This window comes from Thermobia domestica, chromosome 2, assembly GCF_964235325.1.
Source record: "Thermobia domestica chromosome 2, izTheDome1.hap1.1, whole genome shotgun sequence".
Lineage (NCBI taxonomy): Eukaryota > Metazoa > Arthropoda > Insecta > Zygentoma > Lepismatidae > Thermobia > Thermobia domestica.
Window position 1 is genome coordinate 80,201,652 of NC_137455.1, and position 23,236 is coordinate 80,224,887.

The following is a 23,236-nucleotide window of genomic DNA, read 5'->3' on the forward strand; positions in this document are numbered from 1 at the left end:
AATTGAATCTTAAATTGAAGTCAGACATTTATTTCGTGAGTTGTAAACATGATTATAAATGCAAATTACTTTCAATGAAATCGAGTTGAAAAAATGCACAAAAAAAAGATTTATAATTGGCAGGAACTCAAAAAACCTCTACACTTGACTTTACAATAGTGTTGACCACTTAACATATTTAAATTATTTCAAAACATCTACAGATAATAAGTATCAATGTAACGATCATTAAGATAATTGAAGTATACTGATACTTAAAAGTAGTCGAGGGAAATTTCAAATAAAACTGAGATAATTTAGTAACTGATGTTTATCGTTCAAAAATATCTATCGTCCAAAAGCATGAAATGGTTGGATATAAAATAATTCTGTCTGTAAATACTGTTCGATTCGATATAAAATCAGTTATCACGTAGGTTTCCATTGGAAAGTAAAGTGGTATTTTAAAATAATTTAAACGTATATACAATTCTAACTTTAAGAAAAGTTACAATACTCCTATGTGACCTGATTGCTAGCGTGCTTGCCTCCACTATGCAAAGAGCTCGATTTCGATTTTCAAGTTGAATGTAGGCATTTTCTTATACTCATCTTGTCTGATATTGTTTCTCTTATTATATCTTATATTTCGTTTCCAATTCTAAGATTATAAATCACAGCCAATGATCATTCCTTATCGAATATGAAGGAAGGGGGATAAGAGGTTCTGACAGTTTAACCGGACATCGGAAATCGGAACCATCATACAAGCTTGTTGGTAATTTGACCTAGCAAACTTTCTTTTACTGCCGTTCTAAAAGCATCCGAGGAGAACAAAAGTCACCAGCCAGCTCATCTAAACACTCCAATTAATGATCTGTAAACTACTTCCCTAAATCATTCAACTATTTCTTATGCTGAATTGAAGGTGATTACTTATTTTTACGTTGAGAATTTACTTTCTGTTTAACATCACATTCTATTTAGATACAAGTAAGTGTTGTCATGACAAGCTGTTAAAAACTAGCTGATTCCGTAAAAGCCTTGATGTCTGAAGGATCGAAAACTACTTTATAAGAGGATGTATAACATTGCGATTTATTTTCTTGAAATACAATACAGTAAAATTAATGATTAGTAGGGAAACGCGAATGACCGAAGGATATACATTTCGTCTAGATACAATGTATGATTATTTAAATTAACATCTGATAAATCAATTATTTTCACTTGTATAAAGCAATATTCGCCCTTCGTATTCCATACGAGTTTAAAGCAGCAGTATCTATTACTTTTCACACTCCCTATCCTTCTGGTCACATTTTCTCATCTAATCGTTTCTGAGAGGAGAAGAAAAAAGTGTTGCACAAAAAAAATCGAACAGAAAATTCATCAGTTGGATGAAAATCAATAAGTGTGAAACCTGCTTTATCGGCGGCATTCAAAGTCTCTACGAGGATGGAAAATGTGAAGGGAAAGTGCAGTCTATTAGTGAGAATTATATCCCAGCTGTTCAAGTACAGTGTGCACTGAATATTGATTATACCTTCCGTCTTTCATGGCTCGTTTAATGAAGTTCCTTATAAAACAGTCTACAAGAAAATTGCTCGAAACCACAGAGACGTTAAAGTTTAGTTTTCCTGGTTGGATTTGATTTGTTTATTGATCATAAATTTTATCATATTAGAACACCTTTGGATATACATTATTACGAATAGCTATATCGATATGAACTTGCTGAAATACGGCTGTTTAGTGAGAAGAAACAGGAAGGTTCATTCATCGCGTTTCTTATTAAAAATATTTGAAATAGAATTAACCATTCGAATAATTTTCCATATCTTCATTATAATTACAATAAGCCTCAAAGAGCTCCTTCGTCACCATATGGTTAACGTACGCATCTTTGGCGTGAGAGACCCGGGTTCGATTCCCCAGCGGGAACTCATGAGGTTCGGATCCCACGTTAAGTTATAAGTCCACGTCCCATATAGCCTTGATACTGAAAGAGACGTTAACCTTTACAAATCCAACCAACTACACCCCAAAAGTGTGACGTAGGGTCAGGTTATTAAGAAGAATGACTTGGTGAAATCTGTTTAACTCAGTGGGATTTTGTGGTGCAGACCAAACTGTTTACTATATTGGTTGGGTTTATTATGGAAAACAATTACAATTCATTTTTCTCATAGTTGCCATGAATAATAACAAATGCTAATACAATAGAATCAACTCGCCATGTTATTTTCATTTTGTGTTACTAGTCCAGGAAACTAAGTAATACACCGACGGTACGTAATTCTATAAGAGTTTATGAAACCATATGATCGTTTCATAAAAATACGAATGTAATTATGTCGGTAGAATGAAGAACTATAAATTAGACAATGAAGACTCAATCCCCAACGAAAATAAATTACACGATTTCTTTGCATAATATGTTTTTGTACTGAACTTGAACTTTGGTTTAGTAGATACCATCATAGCAACTTGCCAACTTCTATAACTTCCACATTTTTATGAAATAATGCTTCAACACATAATTAAAAAAAGACAATTCAGGTAGGATTTCCTGAAAACTTCATTATATTGTCTTGTTCCCAAAACAAAATTACATTTTTCCCCTTCTATACGAACATTTTCTACCCTTCTTTCTATATTTTTGCCTGGGTGGATCGAGGTAAATTTTGCATTGCACACAGCCGGTTTCAACGTTTTGTATAGTTCGTGTCTGTGTGTGTGTGTGTATGTGAAAGAGAGGAACAACGTGTGTCACAGTAAGTAGCTCCTGGCAAAATACAATCTCGAAGTGAGAAGGCTACTTTTCCAGGGAAAAAAAAAATCTTACAAAGTCGTCCTCGGGGAAAACTCGTGCATGCCCAACACAAGATAAAAAACTTCCAAGGATAAGGAAAGGGGAATTTCCTTCTTTCTTTCCTCCCGTTTCCTGGAGACGACCTGCCCAGTTCAACTCCAAGGGTTACGTGTGAAGAATGCTTATGGTGATCGGTTGAATATCTGATACATACACGGCTCTTGGGTAAATGTCGATACCATCAGACAGGCTGCACAGACGGTTGCTTTGGAACGAGAAACCAATCTGTAGAAAATGAGGTTCCGCTGACGCGATATCATCCAGATTTGGTCGCAAGTAAATAACAAGAGTTTCCTTGTTGCATGAGAACATTGGAAACCACTATAAGAATACAAAATATACAGAGGAAATCTTTACAGAAAAGTCATGCATGATGTGGTACAGAATTCCCAGAATTCCACGTATCATTAAAAAAAAACAACTTACATACTGAACATTAAAAAATAATATTGATGCGGACGTTACATTAAGTCCAAATACGCTTGTTGCTAATTCGCAATTTGATTTGAATAAACGTTACGATAACTGAGACAGGACCTATGAACAAGACAGAAAAGGTTATTCCTTATTGGACTACCCAAGCAAAATATTTTAAGTACTAAATTTTCACACACCACAAACATGTCTGTGTAGCCACCGATTGCATGCGTCCCGAGTTAATTTCTAGATCACACTTTCATGCATGAAGAATAAAATTAGGTCGTCTAATGTGAACATTACCAATAAATATAATCTATTTCATGATTCATTCTTAAAACTGTGAAAAACAATCAATCGAGCAAGTTCTTTTCAGTTCATTTTTATTTTAATAATCTACATGATGATCATTGAAATAATATGGGTTATTATTTTACTACTTTTTCGTCTCTTTCTTCTGACCAATATTGGTAAACACATCTAATAAGGAAAAATAAAATCTTAATGTTTGTTTTGGATTTTGTTCAATATAAAGTTGAACTAATTTCTATATACAAAAGAACAGATTCTGACTGACTGATCAACGCCTAGGATAAACTGCTTAAGCTAGAAATTTAAAATTTGGGCAGTACATATGATTTATGACGTCACATACCAATAAGGAAAATCTTTTGGAGATTCGATGAGGAAGGGGGAACATAGGGGCGGCAATTATTATGACAAGATACATAGCTCTGCATCTCTTAAGGTTAGAGACATGGCATATGGTATTTGGATTTCACATCAAACAATTAGAAACGTGTTATCTGCAGTTTTTGGTAATTAACCTAGAAGGAAAGAAAAGAAGTGGGAATGGAAAACCTATGGAGATTACAACTATAATAATATGATGGCCACATATGGGAACCTATAAAAGTTAGAGACGTGAAATTTGGTATTTGGACATCTAATTTAAAACAATTAAACATGCTTTTGAGCGTTTGTTTTAATTACTTAGAAAGGAAGGAAAGAAATGGGGTTGCAATAATAATAATAATAATAATAATAATAATAATAATAATAATAATAATAATAATAATAATAATAATAATAATAATAATAATTATTATTATTATTATTATTATTATTATTATTATTATTATTATTATTATTATTATTATTATTATTATTATTATTATTATTATTAAGATGAATTATCTCGAGTTTATAGAAATGAAATTCGGTATTTAGGATTTTCATTTAAAATTATAGAGGGTTTCTGAGTTTTTAAAAATATATTTACTTAGAAGGGAAGAAAGGAAGTTGAAAACAAAAGGGCTAGGGGTTATAATTATTGTACTATCTCCGTTTGGGGTCACTATTTCGTAATAAGATCAGAGTCACTATTTGGGGTTCAAAGGTTAAGGAAAAAATACAATACTTTATCAAACTCTGAATCCTTTTACCGGAATCCAGGTCACTTGTAAGTGAGCTACTATGATGGGGAATGGTCTATATTGTAAGGGACGATATTGCACGCTTGTCTGTGCACCCGCTAACTACACCGAATTTAAACCCTGTTCATGGTTCGGAATTTATATTAATAGTAGGACCTACCGTACTGTTTTTAAATCCTACTGTGACCTACTAATCACAAGAACTACCAACTTCTTCATCTTCTTCTTCTTCTTCTTCTTCTTTTTTTTTTTTTTTTAAAGAAAAGCTTACATTTGTTTACTGCCTATAAACTTAGGCAATCAAGGTTAGGCAACCGTAGCGTTAACGTGATATATCAAAAATGTCCCCGGAAGCTACTAGTAGCTCGCGATCGACGGTTTGGCGATCACTGGTCTATTTGAAACTGTACGGACGTAAATTCTGAAGATTTATTCAGTAGTAAATTTAATCTACAAATATCAGCCAGAATAGTATTGAAGAATTTGGAGCTGGTGTATCAAATACAGTGTGTTCCAGGAGGAAGCGGTAATATTTTGGGAAATTGTAGTAGCCTACAGGTGGTTCTAAGCAAAAAAGTTCATATGAACATGGGTCTGACTTTGAACGATAACTGAGATATGTACTATTAATATCAACGCACTTCATGTTTTGGAAGTAAATAATTTATTAAAATAGGTAGAAGCTACATATATCTAGCAGGTAATAATTGCTGAATAGCAGCTTCGAAACTTATAACTGTTAAAATGATTATTAAGCCTAGGAACATCAAGAGGGGGGCTCCCAGGCCCACACTCATTAGTTTTTAATGGAAGCCAAAATACAGTGTGTCCGTAAAGCCGCGCAATCCAAAGTTTGATTGCGTATATCTTTTTATCTAAGAATGATAAAGACCTGAGACTTGAAACAAATGTAAGCATATTCTATGTATATATTTTTAAATTTTCGCAAATTTTTAAATAAAAATTCATGTTACCAATTATGTGCAGACTCTCATTGCTTATCATTAATTAGCCTAAAACACACCTGTTGCAGTAATTTTACAACAGTGTTGCCACGGGCCGCGTTTTTGTCAAAACACTCATTTTACGGACTTGCATTAAAATTCTTTTAAATGGCAACACTGCATCAACCTTGTAACATTTCGGACCAATGCATAAATGTTGATGCGTACTGTACATATACATAGGAATTCACTCGCAGGAAATCAGTTTTCTGCAACTGAATATTGATTTTCTTCACTTTGCGCATTTTTTTATTTTACACTTACGGCAATTTCTTTCGTTACTACACAAAAACGTTACAAGTTCCAGCATTGGTCAGATCTCGAAAATATCAACATAGAACATGCTTATATTTGTTTCAAGTCTCAGGTCTTTATCATTCTTAGATCAAAAGATATACTTAATCAAACTTTGGGTTGCGCAACTTTACGGACACAATGTACCTTGGTATTCCAAGGATTAAGGAATGTTTCATAAAGAATTCGCAACTTAGCCAACAGGCGGATGAATATGTGACAGTTACTCATCTAGGCGTCTTCACACCTAAAGTCTTTCCAGCCTTAGAACAAAGTAGACGTAAACAAAGCGAAATGTACTACTCCGAGGCTCACAGGTGCTTCGGCAGCAAGAGACGTGAACAGCAAGGTCATCTGCTAGCTTACTGTCGTCGCATAATTTCCGAAGTGTAAGGCTACGGTTGGTAGGTAAATAATTAACGCACTGACACTGACTACTGCTATGTTGGAAATATGTATTTTCTTAAATCGTTATATAAACGAGATTCCCTCTGTTCCTGTTGTCCTCTTTTGTGTTTTTTAACACGAGAGCAAGATGGATTATTGTCACTCATCGTCGCCATGAAACTCTGTATTCTACAATTTCAAATGAGCGGGGTCGGCGCACGAATGCATACGCATGCGCAATAAATACTATATGTCCAAGTACGGGTAAAATTGAAATAAAGCTACATCTGTTAAACATTATATATATTCCGTTTATTATCACAAAATGCAGGATAAATTCAGATATCTTTATTTGAAATTATTATTTTAGTAGGAATTATATTGCGGTAGGATACTAGTGCAGTGAGAACAACAACCAATCACTGGTCATCGACCGACTGGCAGTCAGGTGGGTTTGTTTACATCTACTTTTTTCTAAGGCTGGAAAGAGAATACAATGTTGTGAGCATGTGTACCTGGAATACATGCAGATTTGTGAGCTGCTATTATCTGGATTGCTTAAGAAGCATTCCACACAGTTATCATAAAATCCCACCTACACACACGAATGAGAAATACGCAGATATGGTGCTTGTGTACGGATTTTGTAATGGAAGTGCTCACGCGGCTGCTGAAGAATACAGGAGGCGGTTTCCATTACGTAGGATATCAAATAAGGGAGTGTCTACTAATACGTTTCGTTTATTGAAAGAGCGTGGACAGTTCCTAGTGCTAAAGTGACTTCCGAATGTGAAACCAGACAATCTGTGGAAGAACAGGAGGAAATAATTTTCCTGGTACAACGAAGTCCTACCACAAGTACCAGACGAATGCCTACACGTCTGGATACTCCACGTACTTGTGTGCGGCGGACACTACATGCGAATAAATTTCACCAACTGGAGCTGCACTTACATCCTGCTCATTACAATATGCGCCTTCCATGTTGTCATTAGTTACTACAAAATGCAGTACAAAGCCATACATTTTATTCATTGATGAGTCGACCTTCACTCGTATTGATATAAATAATAACCGTAATAGGCAGGTTTGGGTTCGGGAAAGTCTTAATGCTACTCTTGTCACAGGGCACCAACACAAATTTTTCATACACGTATGGTGTGGCGACATTCTTGTTGGAGACTTATCTTTTATGACACATGAATGGGACAGTGGTACCTTTCTCTGTAACAAAATGATTTGATAGACCTGTTAGACGATGGTCCTTTGCACACAAAGCGGAACCTAACATGCAGCATGACGAGAGTTCTGCCTCATGCCAGTCTAGTGATTACTGAACACCTGAATGCTACCTACTTCAATTGATTGATTGGTGTTGGTAGTCTGGTTACTAGGTCACTTCGTTCTCCTGACCTCACCCCTATGGATTTCTGTTTATGGGGATGGATGAAACAGGTCTTCCGAAAAAGGTTGAACACAAGGAATGAACCGCAAGTTCATCTTATGAATGCTGATGCTGAGTTAATCCATGAAGTCCATTGGGGCTTTATAGTACAAGGCAAGATGTCCTTCAAAACGCTGAGAAGTGCATTGAGGTTGGTGGCAGTATCTTTGAGCGCCTGCTGTGTGCCTCCCTCCTCCTTACAATCGTTTATATCAGTACTGATCAGCACACGTTAACATTGTATTTTCACCATTAATTACTTATCATGTACTAATTTTTGTTATATCTCGAATTAATGCAATAACAATTAGTATAAGCATGTTCCTTTTTAGTATTTACTCACCCAAGTACCCTTACATTTCCAAATATATTTTTTTTTACTTTCTCTAATTTTTTCTTTTAAAAAAATCTGTTTATACCTCAATTATCATTCAAAATCCGACCCATGTTCATATGAACTTTCGTGTTTGAATCACCCATTTTCCAAAGTAGCAATTACCCAAAGTATTGCTACTTACTTTGGGACACACTGTACTTTTAACTCCGATTAACATAGATGTTATGAGAAAAAAGTGGTACGGGAATCAAACTGAACTTATTTTTATATTTTCATACTTCCTGACATGGCGATCTGTTTATTTTCATTTTGACATTGGTATATAAAAATAGTCAAGTTTGAATCAGCCATTTGTATTCATACTCACTGTCACTTCAGCACTGTAACTATAACTCTCCAATTTACTTATAATTACAAGCTTTATTCACAATAATTAGCTCATCATCATTACCACCAAACTCAAAATCTATTTTATATACTTTGCTTGAAGAATTTCTAATGTTTTCAAATATATAGTTTCAATAAAGTATAGGGCCTACGTCAGATTACTTAGATTTAATCATCATCTAAAACAATGGTCGCTAAACTTATGAAGCTTCTGAGCAACAGTACCGTTTTTAAATCCCACTGTGAGCTACCAACTTTAAAAATACCTTAATTCATTTACTGTCTATAAACTTACATTTCTAGTAAATATGAAATCAAACTATCCAATTTAGCAAATGTCTAATATATAATACACACGAAATACATAACGTGTACAACCCCACGCGTATACAATCAACTGTGAGATGAGGCTGACAATGGCACTTGCGCGAGAGAAATAAGCAGTTGTCGTCAGCGCCCTCTGTCATTAGTGTCAACGGAGCGTTCGCGAGCTACTAGTAGCTCGCAATTTACGGTTTGGCGATCGCTGATTTAAAACATAATTAACCTCCATGATGACCTAGAAATCATAGTACTCTGTCGCTAATCCCATTATTCTAGTATTTTCGTTTAGAGTTTCTAGTGTTTAAATTTTAAAACGAAGAGCCAAAAGTGTGCTGTAAGAAGTAGGAATTATTCAAGAAGGAATATATTTATGAAAGATCTACCGCTCGTGTCAATGGTACACGTGCTCTTGTAGTATTTCGTTCTTTGTCTTCAATGTTATTTTCCAGGTAATGGGAGAAAAGACCACATTCTAGTTTTCGAGCATTCGCTTGACACGATCCAACATACACCTTCAAACTTATTATTGAAAATTAACTACTGAAATCGAAATTGATTTCAAAGAAAGCGCAAAGTGTCGAATCATCATGCAGAGCATTGCTAATACTTCTCTTGTTTACTTATATCAAAACCTCATTGAAAAAAAGAAGAAGAACGAAGAAAGAAAGAAAAAAGGAAAATTTCAGAAATAAAACGACCTTTAAATTCGTTGTTGGTATCTCGTATCCAGAACAGACGACTCACGAGGTCAGACATAAAATATGAGAACAAAAAACTTTTTTCCATTCCCCACGACGGCACATGGACGTCACACGGTTTAATATAGGAATGATGAACTATGACCTCGGTATTACTCTTCAGGTTGTTTTACCTTGCGGTCAAAGACACACTGATGCATTTAATAGTACGTAGTTTATGTGCATTTTAACCCAATGAAGGACAACGAATGAAAAGTAACTGAAAGAGAGGACAACCCAGTTGTCCCACTTTGTCTAATCATTAGTTATTCTGACCTGAAACAGGAAGTATAGTTTACATAGATTTTCTTTTACTTACTTTCACAGGAAGCCGATGTAAGTTTTGAACGACAAAGACTGCAACTTCAAGGTAACATACGTACATTTCTTTTAAAATTATTATTGGGACACACAACCACCACATTAGGCTACTAATATTCATGATAGCCCACATAAAAAAAAAAAAGTAGTTTCGTTCTTAAGTTTAAATAATAAGGATTTGGTTGTTAGTTTACGAGGAAAATGTCAAATCCGTTCAGCGAGCTCTCATAGTTTATCGTTTTCAGATGTTTGTTAAAAAAACATAATTAAAAAAATTATTAAGAATGACAAAATATCATTAAATACAATTTTCAAAATGTAAAATATGTTATCCCTAGGAACTATATAATTCTATTTCGAAAAAAAAAAATGAAATATTTTCCCACGATTATGCCTGTTAGGTTAAGGAAGACGATGATTAAAGGAAGTGAATGATGATGGAATTGGTGGAATGAGAAAGTGGGAGGAAACGGGAGTACCCCGAGAAAACTCACGAGCACGATGCTGTCCACCAGAAACTTACTTGGCCAGGAATCGAACCAGGGACCTCACGCAAAAGAGGTAAGCGCTTTACCACTGAGCCACCGTGCCATTCGAAATATGAATAAAAGTTGAGTTACTAACAAGTTTACTATTTTACAACACTATTATAGAAATATTTGATGAAAACGTAGAATTTCAGACATTTGCTGTTTTTTTTTTTTTTTAATCTAGCCTTTGAACTTCGATTAATCTAGTTTTATAATTGAGTTTCATTCTAAATTTAACACTTACATTGTTGCTCTGTCTTTTACTCATATGTGCAACATCTACATTATAACACATATGACATTGCCTTACAGCTCAAGATCTGTGCTCTACTTTCGCTCTTATTTAACTACATTCAGAAAAAAAGCACAGCTGGAATATGGTATTCTGATATTTCGAATAGCCCCCTCCCCCCGCCATATTTGAAAATTGTTAGATTTTTAGTAAAACTAAATGACTAACTTTCGTGATATATAGCTTGTATGGTTCCTCAGCTATATCCCATCCTTAGTATTTACCTAGATCCGAGACAATGCTCATGATCATAATATAGGAACCATATAACACAGATTATATACGTATTACTCAAGTTATTTCTTAATTACTTATTTAGAATGAAGCAATTTCCAAAAATACAATAGAACAGACGTGGTCTATTCCGACTTTGACTGGGGAAAATATAATCTCATCTGCAGGTCTGACACACTATTCTCTTTCAAAGTGGTCTCCCCACAGCTGGGTCATTGAGTTCTGTACAAAAATTCTTCTTGATTCAACCTAGTCCCTTTGAGTAATATTTCAGGTTGTGAAGCAACCAAATATCAGAAGGAGCTTCTCGAGAGAGTAGGGAGCCTGACAAACAGTGAAATGTGTTTAACTACCACCAGAGAGAATCCACACTGTCTGTGGTTTGTCTACGAAAGACTGCCAAATCGGAAAAATGGAAGAATGTAGTTATGATGCAGTTGCCAAGTTTTTTCTATCCACTAATCCTGCTTGCGCTGCACAGCATCACGAAGGCTAGTAGAGGCCTTGTTCTTTTTCGTAATGTTTTGGTACTGTGGTGGATATCTTGACGTAGCACACCACATGAGTCAAAGAAAACGGTCTACATGATGATTTTGCTGTGCATTGGCCATACTTTTTGTTTTCCTCGGATATCACGAATATTTTGGCCCCTCTTCGGTTTTCCGAACAGTTTTCACTTAGATATCAACAATCTTTGTGCAAAAATTGATCACTACATCGTATTTCAGAAAAGGGAAGCTCGACAGGCGTTCATAAACTTACTCAATTTCACACTAACTATTAGCCACTGCCGTTCCTTGAAGGAAAAGTTCCCATATACGCATGAAGATATGTCACATCTCACAAAAACATATCTTCCTGCTTCAATTACATTATTTTTCAAGGGAAAAAAAAATAAATTACCTAATTTTTCACTACACCATGTCATACGATTTTTACATCACGGTTTTCTACACTTCCCATAGTTCAATAATTTGTAGCCTATTTGCCCACGACCCTATTTAAACAATTTCTGAGTTCCAGGTCTATCTATCCATCTACATTGAGTCTTTACTCTCTCCCTCTGCCAATTTTCGACTTCCCTTAACGTGCTACATTGCTTTTCAACTATTTTCAACTAGGCTTCATGCAACTTGACAAGCATCTTCCACGCTGATCTCGTCAAGCGCATTTTGTACAGTTTGTGGCACTTTACCTTACGTTCAGCGATGTCTCGCGGGAAGAGGTTGCCAAGCCGATGACAAACGACTTGGTTGGCTTGAGATACGCTAGATTTAATCTCTGGACCATGTCCAGATCGTTGCCAAATCGGTCCGATATAAACAGATCAATCTTTTGTATCGTAGACATACTTGTGAAATCACGAGCTGATTCTAGTATTCCTAATTCTAGGGTTTCTGTGCCTGATTCCATCGTCGAGGCATAAAAGGGAAGATCAAGAGAAGATTTATTAATTATTATTTTTCAAATAAGAAAAGTAAATTGACCTCAGATCCGGGAAACTTAAAAACATAAAGAATTGTATCACATCGCCAACGAACAATAATTTCAACTAATTCTTTTTCCGGTGCAGCAACTATGAAGCTTCATTCATTTCGCCGAGATAGTTGTTCACAATGAAGATCTACTAACTTTTGTTTTAGTGAATAATTTTCATTATGCTGACTCATACATAACCAACTTGCCTATGCTGACTCATACATAACCAACTACAACCACAGTTTTATGTAGACACCTTCAGCGTGGGAGACCCAGCTTCGAATCTCACGCGGTTCAGATTCCTCGTTAAGCTGTAAGTCCATGTCTTATATAGCCTCGGTGTTGAAAGTGTCTATCAACTCCAAACCAACCAGCATGGTTCTGTGATAATACAACCAAATTAAACAACCTTCCAAATTAGAAAGTCGCAGTCACCTATGTTTCCAGTTTTATTCTAGTATCTATGTGTACAAGTTCAGAGCAGTGGCGGCGCTAAGGATTCCGCAGTCGAGGCAGTGAAAAGTCTGCTGAGTAGGAGAGAATGTTTGATCTCTGAAAGTGTTTAATGTCCTACGTGACTTATGATAAAATGTTTTTTATCTCGGAAACTGTATAGTGGTTCTACGTGCTATAGTTAATTCTGAAAACCTTTCATCACACACACAGAGAAGAAAGATATTTATATTATTCCCTATTTCAATTGGTAATGGATGCTTTTGTTAGCGTTCTGAAAACTTTCATTACATTTTTCTGCGCAATGAACATATATACTGTATATTGAAGAAAAAATAGTTCAGAACAATAAATAATGCAAATAAGCTGCTGAAAATTACACCTTCAATGAGCTGTATTTCAAACTTATCGTCTCTTTAAGAAGTAAGAAAAAGATAATAAAACTGCTAGACTTAAAAGTACTTCATTGGTAAAGAGGTCTTCTACAAACGTTAGCGCTATGTGAAAGATAGCACCTCGGGGAGAATAAATCCAAGAGCTGGCAGGAGGGCGTTAGACGAGCTCGAGAGAACCACCAACAAAGTGTTTGCTTTCATTGGTTAAACAATCAAAGAAAGAGAGGGAGAAAACTTTAAAGAAAAGTATTTTATTGTAACTTTGTGCAATAAATCATATAAATTTTCTGCACAATTGCTCGACCTTTTCTATATATCAAATGTCTTACAAACGACCGTATAATAAAGCAATAAGCTTAGGCCTACTTGATTGCGTATAATATCTTTATTATTTTCTTTTATGAGATTTGTACTATTCTGTATAAGTTTGCATTAGACTTCATAACTGAGAGAGTTGATATTCACTAGCATTCTACATATCTCGTTTAAAAACTGAATGTATAACTGGCTACCGCTATGTAAGATAACTAAATTACCAGCAGTATCAGCATTAGATGAAGTCAAACAATAGATACAATCTGCTATTTAACAGTGTATATTTTTCATATACAATACATAAATTAATAAATATTCCGCTCCCGCAAATACGAGGCGCGTTCAGAAAGTAATCTCCGATTGGTCACTGTGCGTGAAGTAGTGGGGACAGCGCTACTGGCGCATCTTTGCACAGAGGTACGTGGTAGATCAGCTCAGTGTTGCCACACTTGGTATAATTGTACCAAATTCAGCCCTTTTTGTCATTCACCGGCCCATTGGTACCACGCTGGCATTTTCAGCCCCTTTTGTGAAAAAGTTGGTACAATTCTACCCAATTCAGTACCATTTAACAAATACTTGTTACATTTGGTGATAAGGTTCCTTACAATACATACAAGGTTTGGTTTCCTTACAATACATACCAAAGATGGTAACTGTTTTCACTTTCAATTTGCGGTCTCTGTTATACTTTCTACGCGCGAGAAAAGTTTCTGCTTCCACGGTTGTTCGAGGTCCGTCTATTTCGATATTTTAAAAAGTAATTTTTAAAAAGAGCACTTTATTGATTTGGACTCTTGGAAGAGAGGCAGTTTTCTAGAACTTTACCTCTTTCAGTTTCGTGTTATAGATCCATGTATTACACTGGTATAAAATAATGAATTCAGCCCTTTTTTGTTTCAATTTGGTACTATTTTTCAGCCCACTTCAGAGCTAGGACTGTGGCAACATTGGATCAGTTTGTATCCAGCCGTGGTAGAGTGAAGATTGTCTGATCACTAGTTCCACTTTTATAGCGTCTCAAAATGTGTGCTGCAACAGAAAACCCTTCCAAATGCGAGGTGCAAGCTGTTATACCTTTTCTTACGACAAAACAAAATTCGGCAGCAGCTGTTCATCGGGAACATGCCGTGTATGGACCAAGTGTGATGAGTGAAGAAGTTGTTCTTGAATGGGTTTGTTCATTTAAAAGTGGACGAACGAACATTCATGACGAAGAGATGAGTGGCAAGCCATCAGTAGTCACTGATGAACTCATTCAGAAAATTGATAGAAAAGTTCGTGAAAATCGACATTTCACAATCTCGGAGCTTTCCGAGCTAAACGACAATCAATGATGTGGACCCATAAAATATTCATGATGAGGAGCTGAAAGATGCGGTCATAGGCTGGCTCAAGGCACAGGCACCAGATTTTAATGCTGATGGAATGTCTAAGCTAGTACAGAGATATAAGTTCTTGAATGCTTATGGAAACTATGTTGAAAAATAAAACAAAGCAGTAGTTTTCAGATGTACATAATACTGTAAATTCTTCTTATTTATTTTGGTAGTTCTTTTTTAACCAATCGGAGGTTACTTTCCGAACGGGCCTCGTAAAACTATCAACTTCATCAGATTAGCAACGAAAAACACATTTTTTAAAGTAATAAAACAATTGTTTTCTCGATTTTCTCGAAAACTACGTATGAGATTTTATTCTGAATCATATCATTTTATTTACCTCGATTTGATCTATCGGTTGATATACGTCTTGGCTTTGGGTAATGTTATAGTTAAACAAAAATTGAAATTTAAGAATGAATCATAATCTTAGATTATATCTCATTAACCATTATGAAAAGAGTGATTGGTGTATCGTTCAGTATCAATTTGGTTCAGGATGGCTCGTTATTTGAGCAGAAGACCTCGCAATTACAAAACAAGAAGGTTGGCTGTTTACTTACACCCACCCAATAATTCCTAACTGTATATTTAACAAGAACAGGAAGAAAGTAACAAGGTATCAGATAACAGCGCTTGAAGAAGATGCAATCCATTTTCAGTATCATGTCCCAAAGCACGTTATCATAGCCAACCTCAGGAACTGCCTCTGAAACACACATACCCATCATCATCTTTAAAAGGAAGTCACAGGAAGTAGCAACATTTCATTCTTCAACCACACTGCAAATGGAATCGTTCGACAGAATCTTCTGAAGTGCTGAAAGGTTAGTATGTCTCGTGTAGTAATAGATTCACTTGCGCTACAGTACAGACACAAAATTTGTGCTGTTGACTCAAAATCAAGGGGCAATCGAAAAACTACTTAAATTAAGAGATATTGAACATCAGACTCATAAACAAGTACTGAGATCCAACGTTCTGACCACATGTTATCCAATAAGGAAATTGTTAAGCGAAAAGATCAGTTGAGGATTCCATTCCTAAAGAGCTGAATCAAACATTGAAAATAATTGAAACAGAACTGAATTGTTTTCTAGTATGTTTGTGTTTTAACAAGTAGTCAGAGAAAATTGTGAAAATTAACCATCCCTTGTAATTGTAGCCATGCATTAAAACGTAGGCTGATATTCTCTGAAACACAAATAACAATTACCATTAACCTGTTTATGTTTATTTCAAGATAAGTACTTCCATGGCCCTGAGAGGTCATTCAACATAGTGGAGGCGCCAGGAATTTTCTTATTTACGACAGTGAAGGAGCGATAAATATAATTACATAAGCTACCTCGTTACTCGAATCACATCTGTAGGATATAATTATAAAATTACACAGTACAATAATACATGTAATTATTTGCGCTGAAATAATTAAATGTGTGTTTCCATTTAGATGCTTTCTTAAATTCAGTTGATATTTAACTCATTGTTTTTCTTTCCTTATATTTGGCAACTGGATTTAGAACAATGCCTCAACCATGAACTTAGCTGAACAGGCTTCTAGTCGCCGGCTTAGGTATTACTATTAATGGAAATACGAAGAATGATGGTAAAACGAAAGCAAGGTATGGAATGAAACATAATAATTTAGCAGGGGATATCGGAAAATTTTAATTATGTTCCAGAAGTTACTGAGTAATTTTGATGTAAATTGGCCTTTGTAAACATTAGATTTACATGTGTAAACCATGTATGTCATTTACTCTCTTTACAGATGGCGCCAGTTGTCAGTAAGATACAAGATGGAGAAGATAGAAGCGTGATTAAGTTTTTACACTTGAAGGGTTACAGCGCAGCAAATTCGTGATGAAATTAAGCTTGAGTATGGTACTAATTGTCCATCTCATGACACCGTCGTGAGTGGAATAAGAATTTCCAAACAGATCACATGTCCCTTACAGATGAACCAAGACCTGGTACTTCATCAATTACGGACGCCGCCGACACTTTGGAAACTCGAAGAGTTAATCCTGGAAGACCAACGAATGACCATGCATAACATCACGCGGCAAAGTAGTTCCGCGCGTTTGTCGACTCTCTTCAGAGCCAAAGCAAGATAAGGAGGATTTTTTTTTTTTTTTTTTTGGTCTGGTAACTATGAATGAATGTTCGATCTCTATATGATTCTGAGACAAAAGAGATCAGCAGGGAGTGACTTCTCAACTTGCCCCAAAAAGGCAAAGGCGCGAAAAAAGTTTTCCAGTAAGTCGTGAGATCATTTTTACAGACTACCTTCAGAATTCAGAAATTAAGAAACTATCAATTCTTTTGTCAGCTACAGAACATGTGGCAGCAATACTGCAATTGTTTTCGAAATCTAGATCATGATTTATGTTGAACTAATTTAAAGAGCTCTAGTTCCATATCATTAGTACACTTCGAAAGTCAGATTAAGATAAGGAAGGAAAAAAATGAACACGAAGTCTCAGACTAACTAAGCAGAATTAGATGAATGAAAACACTACCCACACTTCAAATAAGAAATATGTAATCTAAAATATATATTACTGTATATTTCTTCATTAAGTACTGGGTGTAAGCACCTGTTGTTGCCGGGTGTTAATTCAGAACCAGCATTAAAAAAATAGAAATAAGAATGTTTCCACAATTTCCTTGCCCGGGTATTTATCCTTCGCTGTTATGCAAGCCCGCGTAATAAAGAGGTAATGTGGGTTGCATACGGGAAAAATTCTAACAATTAGAAATATCCAGAGAAGAAAAGTGCATAACATTTGACCTCGCCGATTCCTTTTCCTTCCCGAGTCGAAAAGAAAAAATAAACGGCTTCATATGCGATTACACTTGGCGAAGATCTATCCGTTTATCGAATTTCGTGGCTGTAAGCCACATTTTTCTATGTAAAAAGCCGATGACACCACACACAGAGAGATTGTTTTATTTGGTATTATTAAAGACTAGTTGATATACCCGTTCTTCCACCGGGCGGATAAGGTTTATGCAATACACCATATTTGAAAATAAAGAAATAAAATAGGGATGCGCACGAGACACGATTTGTGGCTGTCTTGTCTCGAAAATGTGCTGTAAAAGTGATGTCTCGACTCGAAAAATGTATATTTTTCTATTGGAAGAGCCGTGTCTCGACACGAATTTTGTCTCAACTCGTCTCGTGCGCATCCCTAAAATAAAATAAATAAATAAGAAAAAGCGACGCCTTAGGCATTGCCCCATCAATTCCCGGGTCAGTTGGAATGCCCATTATTACCTAACCTTGAGCTTAAATGTCATCGAGACTGTCACCAATCTGCTCAACGATCCCGAAAACTACAAATTCGACACTGTCAATCATTTAAGACGTTATTTTTCATACCCCTTTCCCCACGACGATGGGGACTATATTTGAACTTGAACGGCGTCGGGAGTGTTATTATTCATCTTAGCGACGCCGAAACTATGCATCTGACACTAATACCCATCGGAAGCTATGCCTAGCTCGTAGCTATAGGACTAGTGTACGCGCTTCTAGCGAGGGAAACCCAGATTAGATTTCCGGCAAGAGCTCATGTGGTTCGAATCCCCCGTTAAGCAGTATATGCACATCTCATAGTCTCGTTGCTGAAAGGGACACAAAACTCCTATCCGCTACCACTAATATCCGTCGTCCCGGGTATTTATCCTCTTCCTTTATGAATGCATTTTCAAACTCTGATTTTCCCCCCGACCAGAAAATCGAATGAAGGGCTTCGTAGGCGATTAGATCTGGTGAAGATCTATCTGTGTACAAATTTTGGTGACTCTAGGTTACTTCTTTCTATGTGAAAAGCTGATGGCAGACCATATATATGAATTATATTATTATTATTAAAAGCTATTAATTATAGCATTATAGCTGGAACCGAAGAAGGACTACAGGAGATGACTGACAAAGTAGTTGACACAGGGAAACTATATGGAATGGAAATCAACATCGAAAAATCGGAAGTCATGAGAATATCACGTGGAAATTTGCCTTACAGGTCAGAGTAAAACAAAGAATACTTGAAGAGGTCGACCATTTTAAATATCTGGGAAATATTTTGACGAAAGACACACACTGCACTAGAGAGATCAGGTCGAGAATTGACATAGCCAAAGAAGCATCAAGAAGAAAAGGTTGCTCTTAACTAGCAGCCTTAATATTTGACTAAGGACGAAATTGGTCAAGTGCTATATATGGAGCATGGGACTTTATGGTTTAGAGACTTAGACATTACGGAAGTTAGAGAAACGAATAGGAGAGAAGAGGACGCTTCTAGCCACCATCCTTCGTAGAAAGGCCAATTGGATTGGACAGATCTTGCGAAGAAATTGTCTTCTTCATACCGCCATAAAAGGAAAGATGGAAGGAAAGCGATGAGTAGGAAGAAGAAGAACACAACTAATCGATGACTTGAAAATTAAAAGAAAATATTTGGAGTTGAAAGAGGAAGCTAGAAATCGAGAAACATGGAAGAAACATTTCTAGGCCCAAACTGATAATTAAGAAGAAGAAGAAAAAAAAACTCATTAGTTCCAGGACTTGACAATAGCCAGAATACTTAATAATAATAATAATAATAATAATAATAATAATAATAATAATAATAATAATAATAATAATAATAATAATAATAATAAAAAGCTGCTTGCGCAAATAACGACTTAAGAAGAAAACCTGCAAAACAAACTAGCCAGCACCACAGATAAAAATCCTAGCTCTGAAATGTAAATTAATGTAACAACATTTGTCCGCCAACTTCTAGCTGCGATTTCGATGATTTTTGGTACATGAGTGGACCCAGACCTAACTTAGGTTTTAGTAAATTTTTGGTAAAGGAAAGGGAAGGCGTGAGGTGGTGACATGTAAAACTAATCGAAGATGACCGATATTAGTGTCCAATCCATAGTTTTTGGGGTTGTTGATATTATTAGTAGCACTCTGGACCTTGTTAATTCCAAGTTCAGCCTCATCGATATAGGGTGGAGTGACATATAAAAACAACAGAAAACGTTCGATGTTAGTGTCCAATCTATGAGATAAATAGTAAGACTGTCGATGCCGTTCAAGTCCAAATTCATTCTCTATACGTATTCTAAGGGAAGGGAGGAGTTCAAATACTTTACATAAACATTTTATTTTCGTGTGAAGAACAGTCATAAAGACAAACTGCGATCATAGATAGATAAAAATTAATCTTACGAACTGAAATTTCACACATGAACATACATAATTTGTATGTGAAGAGTTCTATTTCATTCATATATTTTTCTCATTTAGTAACCATCTAGTGTATAACGTTCAAATTTATCTCGCAGTCTCTTGCAGAGTTCACGTACAGTATACTGATTACCAGGACAACTGAGAGGACATGAATTATTATAAATATTTCTTTGAGAACAGTAGTCTTCTGATGAAGACGTACTACTACACTACACTAGCAGGCGTCGCCATAAATAAGTACCTCATCTTCTTTTATCTTCAGAATTTATCGAATCGTCGCCTACGCCTTCAACAACTGAAAGGTAGAAATGGTACTTTGGGGAAGTCCACTTTTCACAGAATCAGATTTGGATACCAGTGATCATAGACTAAAAAGGAAGAAAACTTTTTTTTTTCTGTATCTGACAACTTGTTTCAGCTAGGGCTACTACACATTCCTGCAGGGCTATATTATTTCGTTACTGCTAATGCAAGTTGAGTGAAATATGTATGTGAAGACCCTAGGTGCCTATTTTCTTATTCAACAACTGAGCAGAGATAAAATTATTCCACTGAATACTTTCCTTACGGAGAAGAGAAGTGAAGAGGTCTCGTAGTACTGTTGATTGTGATTATGATTTCAGTATCTGCCTCTTAATATTGACCCAGACATCCTTCTACTATAAAACTATAGGTTTCAAATATTCCTGTACAGGTCTTCTAAAGAAATTGAAATAGATATTAATTTCTAAGAGGAAGCCCGGATTTCTTTCACTCATGAACTTTTACATATCCTTAAACAAGTTATAATATTGTATGCTTTGGTTCAGTTGACTATAAGTATCAACACTATATACCAAGTATATATATTAGAGGTCTCATGCATAGTAAAAACACTTGAAGATTTTTTTTTTTCTTGTTAGAGAAGAATTTACGCGATAACTCTCGACGGTTTTAGTCCAAAGGAATATGGCAAGTAATAAACCTCAAAGAAAACTCATACATATTTCACAAGAATCGTATTATGTTGAGCCTGAAAACTAAAATTTAAAAATGAATTTGCCCTCTTATCCTAACCTAAAAAACACTCACGGAAACCAAGACAATGATTCAAGAAAATCGCGTGACTTTTAGGGAAGTTCTCGTTAACAAATGTAATTTTATGCTTTATAAATATGAGACTTCCCAGGGAATTTATCATGGAATATATATTTTAAGATCGGGTAAATTTACGTCCCCATTTTTAACCGATATCAATCTCAAAGAAAGATGTAGTTGGAAGCCTCAATTAAAATATACACAAAAAAATTAAATGAAATCTGTGAGTTTTACGTCCCACAGTTATACCGGTTAGGCTAAAGGAGACGGTGATGATTAGTAATGAATGAAATGGTGGAATGAAGAAAGTGGGAGGAAACGGGAGAACCCCGAGAAAACCCACGCACACGGTGTTCGTTCACTTGGCGGGGGCTGGGATCGAACCCGAGACCCCGAGCACCAGAAGTGAACGCTCTACCACTGAGCCACCGCGGCCTCCATGCTACACTAAAATTGATTTTTTTTTTTCAGAAACTGAGTTACTGTAGAAGTACCCATGTCCTAGCCTCACTGATCTATCGGATCCCTAAGATTATGAAAGTCAAGCAGTTCCAGCTTTGGTCAGTTATTGGATCTATGACCACTGAAGAAACTAGATGATGTCAGCCAGCATAATGTGAACAGTTGGGAGTTACCTGAAGAAAACAGGTGGCTGGCTACAGCCAAGAAGAGCTATAAGTGGTATTCTAACCAAAAATCCCCATTTTCAAAGCGCCAGCTTGATGGAACAAGTATTTCAATGCTATATATAGTTAAATATTCGTTTGTTATATTGTATATTTGAGTAAATTTCCAAGTTCGACTTTACAGTTATTCTTATTTTGAACACTTAAAACTTTGAGCAATGCCCCTACTTCGGAAGCTTAAAGAAAGAGAACGCCAATTTTGATTAAAATCGGATGGAGGCCAATCCTCTATACTGGTTGATTTTGATTTTTTTTAATTTTGTGAAATTTATACAAGAGTACAGTGAAACTGGTGATTCCCGGGTGTGAGGTCTGGACTACATACTAGGTGTGGCATTGGTTCAATTCCTTCCAGTTGCTGGAGTTTATTTCAAGTTGTCCGAAAGGTATGAGGTTTTGCGGCGTCATGCAGCAGAAGAGCTCTCCTTCTGTTAACCAAAGGCGAGTATTTTTGGCACACGATGGCATACATTCTGTGGAACTATTCGAAGTACAGATTGGCATTGAGAGATTGACCATCCGGAATGATCTAGTACTGAATTACCTTCTCATAATTCCATCAGATGCAGACCATTAACTTGTGATCAAATGTTCATATGACCCTGGTTTAACAACTACTTACACGTGTTAAGATTACGGAAAACTATCTACTTTTCCTCTGCACATTATTACTCTTTTCAGGACAAGTAGATCATGCTGCATTTCCAAAATTTCGAAGAGGTTTTGAAGATGATGACCTATACTGGATTGCGAGATACTAACGATATACTAACAATCATGTATAGGGAGAAAATTAAAAATAAAGCGTTTTTTAAAATTTTTTTCTTCGACAAGAAAATTCTGTCTCTGGAACTCGAGTTTAATGTATTAACTGCCTAAATCAGTATTACTGATAAAATCTCACCCATTATCTAACAATTCCCATAGGTTCTATTGTCTAACTTCTATTCAAATTGTGATGAATTTTGAATTTTTGAAAATCACATGTCGTTTTAGCTTAAAAATGAATAGCTTTACTATGAACAGCTCATTTTGTTGAGTCTAAAAAATAGGTTCGTGGGTAATAGTACGGAATATTCTAAAGTCAAGTCATAGACAAAGAGAGCTGCGATTGGAAAGTCAAATTTACACGCATTAATAAAACAAGTCTCTGTATGACATTCTATTAGCCCGAAAATGTAGACAGCGACA